Below are 4,864 nucleotides of genomic sequence, written 5' to 3'. Positions count from 1 at the left end.
TTTTGACCATAAGAACATCCTATGTGCTCATACAAACCCTAATGCTTGGATCTAGGTTTCTCTATTGTACATGCAAGTTATCCAAGACTATAAACCCTAATTCTAGCATACAAGCAATCATATTAACATAAGAATGGGTTTAAGATATTACCTTGATTGTTATATAGCAATAACAATCCCAAATCCTTCTTGTATTGACTTTAGAAAGCTTAGAGTCACAAATGTCACTCCTCTAATGGTTCACAAACACCATAAGCAAGAGGATGAAGAGGAGAGAGGTTGGAGGCTGCCCAAAACGTGTTCTAACCCTAGAATAAGTCTTCACCACGTTTTTGGTCCTTAAGGGATCTATATATAGTGAGGCTATTAGGGTTATCTAACAAGGAAACCCTAATTTGGATGCTTAAGCCCTAAGCAACCCATGGACTCATTTAATTAAGGCCTTGGACGATTTCCTTATGAGGTTCCCCATAGAATTCATCCACTCCTTAATACAAGGCAATCCATGGCCCAAATTGCAATTATTTTATAATTAAAATTCCATTCCCTTAAGTTTAATTAATCTCTTTTAGTCACAAAACTAATTACCAATTAATTATTGACTAATATTAATTAAACAATATGATTTCTCCTTTAATATATTATTCCCATAATATATTAATAAATCATATTTAATCCTTTCTCTCCATAATTCATCCTATCAAGTTGCTTTGGTGAAGGCAACCCAAAAGGACCATGCACCATCGGGTCAAGTACATACCAAAATAGTTATGGACTTAGACACTAATCCAACAATGGTTGCCTTAGGATATTCACCGTTGAGGAAACCCCTCTACAATAGTGTCCATCCCGATGAAAATCCTAGATTAGGTCCCTTGTAATAATTGTTGTCATAGGGACGTAAAGTGAGGATAACATAAATGGGTAATCGGGTTATTGTTGGTTGGTGAAATTAAATATAATTATTTATTGTGGGTTGAAAACCCTATATGCTCACCAGGCTCCCAAGCCTGACCCACTTAATTTATTTGTATTACAGGTAGTGGCACGAGAGCGTAAATTGGAGAACTTGTGAATATGTTTTTGTTTATAGACCAGTAGTTGTATATAACTATGTAAGGTCTGTGTTTTATTGTTTTTGCTTTTGTGTCTGTATCGGAACATGACATCTCGAGTTTGGATATATAATGAAAATACATTTCTTGAAAAAATGCTTTGATAAATCTTATTTTATCATGTAATGTTTTGGGGACAAATTCCGCAGCTCTTTTAAATCAATGGATTTACTCTGAAATTATTTTAAAAGCATAAATGAAACTGGTCTTTTCTGGCCGTGATTTTGGGGATGTCACAGTTGGTATCAGAGCATTAGTTTAAGCGAACTAGGAATTTGTAGGATTTCTAGACTTAAACTTAGAATGCTAAGTGAAGATTGTGAGATGAGTATATGTCATTTTTTAGACACGAGCATTAGTTTATTTTAGAAAAGTTGCCTAAAATGCTTTTACGTGCAAAATGTTATTTGTTTGCCATATATGATATTATTTGTTCAGATCTACGGTTTGTTGCCAACCGGATCTAAAAGCTTATGTGTTTAGGATTCTTAGCGTATGATTATGGTATTAGAACTAGCATGTAAACGTTTCAGAGTGATAAGGATGACTTAATTATCTATCGTAATTGAGGATCTAAATTCACCTTATTCGATGTATAGATAAAAATGGTAAGAACTAGAAGTGGAGTTGGAAACGTGAACAAAGATAGGAATCAACCACCTGTGGTTGAGTGAGTACCTGTTGTAGCAGCAACACCAAAGCCAATAATAATGGTTGGTGTACAATTGATGATTCAGACGATGTTGGATTGTCAGATGGAAGCAACGAGATGTCTGCTTCGGAAGAATCGTGAAGAACTTTCAATGCCGATTGAACAACCCGAGTTGAATGAAGGGCATTCGGAAGGAGGTAACTTCAGTGGGACTGTTGGTCAAGCCAACCCACCGTTAGTTAGACAAAACCACCCGGAGGGAGGAAATGATGGACTTGGATGCAATTACAAAGACTTTTTGACTTGAAAACCATCTACCTTCACTGGAAAGGAGGATCCAATTGTAGTTATGGATTGGATCTCGGAAATGGAGCTAGCCTTCATGACGTGTGGCTGCAGAGGCAAGTTGTAGACCACTTTCGCAGTATGTTAGTTCAAGGGTGGAGCTTTTTGTTGGTGGAACACTCTAGGGAAGACCCTAAGCCCTAATGAGCCACTGCAACTGCCTTAGACAGATTTCTTGGTGCAATTCAAGCGCAAGTTCTGCTCGGCCCAAAATCTACTGGAGTTGGAGAACAAGTTTCTGACATTGATAAAAGGCAGCATGCTAGTCAATGATTACAGCAATGCCTTTACAGAAAAAATGGAGTTTGCTTTGCGCATCGTCCCAGATGAGCTGACAAAAGTTGACCGGTACGCAAAAGGACTCCCATGGGAGTACACGGTGCAAGTACGTCAGGCACCTACTTAGGAGGCAGCTATTTAGGCTGCCAAGTCTGTTGAGGACATGATTAAGGGAAGAACCGCCAACAAAGTTGAAGTTGGTGATAAGAGAAAGTTTGAAGGAACTTCGGGTTCCAGCAAGAAAAAAAATCTTCGAAGTCTAATCCAAAGAAGTTTGGAGGCGAATCAAAATGGTGTGAAAAGTGCAAGAAAAAGCACTCTGGGAAATGTAGTGAGGATGTGACCTGCTACAAGTGTGGAAAGAAGGGGCATTATGCCAATGAGTGTCTGTCCAACAAAAGAGTGCGCTTTGGGTGTAACGAAGAGGGGCACATTTTGAAAGACTGTCCTAAAAAGAAGGAGTCAACAAAATCTAATATTCCGTCAAAGTCGAAGGAGAGAGCCTTTCAAATGACACTTGAGGCTGCGAAAGATGAAGCTGATGTCGCTTCAAGTACCTTTCTCATAAACAAATTGCCTGCCCAAATTTTATTTGATTCTGGAGCCAACTACTCCTTTATTTCGCATGAATTTGGTAGAAAACTAGCTTTGCCTGTCGATAGACTAGATAATGCCTTATTAGTCGAAGTTGCTAGTGGCAAGTTTGTACCTGTTGGCCATCGTATGAAAAACATCTTAATTGAATTGAATGAGAATAAGTTCCACGAGGAATTATTGCCTATTGAGCTAAACCGTTTCGATATCGTGCTGGGAATAGATTGGCTTAGCGCCAATGATGCCGATATATTATGCAAGAAGAAGATAGTAAAAATAAACCCGCCAGGGAAAGAGTCATTTATGGTGTATGGGGAAAAATGCAGAGTAAATTCTTGAATCATTTCTCTAATGAAGCCAGAAAGTGTTTGGCCAAAGGATGTACATCATATTTGGCATTCGTGATTGATGCTACGAAGGAGAAAAAGGAGATGCAGATCATTCCTATCGTGTGTAATTATCCGGAAGTATTTCCCGAAGATCTTCCCGGATTACCGCCTGATAGACAAGTGGAGTTCAAAATAGACTTGTTACCAGGGACGACGCCAATAGCAAAAACACCTTACCGACTAGAACTGACGGAGATGAAGGAGCTGACGATGCAACTTCAGGAGTTTTTGGACAATGGTTTCATTAGACCTAGTTCATCACCTTGGGGAGCTACGGTGTTATTCGTAAAAAAGAAAGATGGAAGTATGAGAATGTGCATCGATTACAGAGAGTTGAACAAGGCAACAATAAAGAATATATATATGTTGCCAAGGATTGATGACATGTTCGATCAACTACAAGGTTCAAGTTATTTTTTGAAGATCGATCTTAGGTCAGGATATCATCAGCTAAAGGTGAGAGAGAAGGATATCGTGAAGACTGCATTTAGAACACGATATGGACAGTACGAGTTTTTGGCTATGTCGTTTGGACTAACCAATGCTCCAACAACATTCATGGATTTAATGAATAGGGTTTGTAAACCGTTCCTTGATAAATTTGTGATAGTGTTCATATATGACATTCTGATTTACTCGAAAAGCGAAGAGGAGCATGGCCAACACTTGCGAGAAGTGTTGGAAGTCTTGAAAAAGGAGAAGTTGTATGCTAAATTCTCCAAATGTGATTTTTGGATTCGAGAAGTCCAATTCTTCGGTCACGTGGTCAACCAAGAAGGGATAATGGTTGATCCAACAAAGATTGAAGCTGTGATGAAGTGAGAACAACCTAAAAGTCCTACGGAGATCCAAAGCTTTCTGGGATTAGCCGGATATTACCGAAGGTTTATCCAAGGCTTTTCTTCGATTGCTACTCCTTTAACAGCTTTGACTCACAAAGGAGCTACTTATGCTTGGAGTAATAAACACAAAGAAGCATTTGAGTTGCTAAAGAAGAAGCTATGTGAGACACCGATTCTTTCTCTACCCGATGGAGTTGAAGACTTCGCTGTTTATAGCGATCCGTCTGGTGTTGGGTTGGGTTGTGTTTTGAGCCAAAGAAAAAAGGTGATAGCATATGCATCTCGACAACTAAAAGAGCATGAAAAGAACTACCCCACTCATGATTTGGAACTGGCAGCGGTAGTTTTCGCTCTAAAGATATGGAGGAATTACCTCTATGGCACGAAGTGCAAACTTTTCATTGATCATAAGAGTCTCCAATATCTCTTTAGTAAGAAAGAATTGAATATGAGGCAGCGACGCTGGCTAGAACTACTTAAGTACTACGACTGTGAGATACTTTACCATCCTGGTAAAGAAAATGTTGTCGCTGATGCTCTCAGTAGGAAAGTCAATCTTGAGAGAAAAAGGCCAAGAGCGTTGAGAGTAGAAGTTGTCTCGACCATTGTGGAAAGTATAAAGAAAGCTTAAGAGGAAGCTTCTGAAAA

Source organism: Lactuca sativa, chromosome 8, assembly GCF_002870075.4.
Source record: "Lactuca sativa cultivar Salinas chromosome 8, Lsat_Salinas_v11, whole genome shotgun sequence".
In the NCBI taxonomy this organism is placed as follows: domain Eukaryota; kingdom Viridiplantae; phylum Streptophyta; class Magnoliopsida; order Asterales; family Asteraceae; genus Lactuca; species Lactuca sativa.
The sequence above is the reverse complement of the archived record's forward strand: the minus strand, read 5'-3'. Positions refer to the sequence as shown.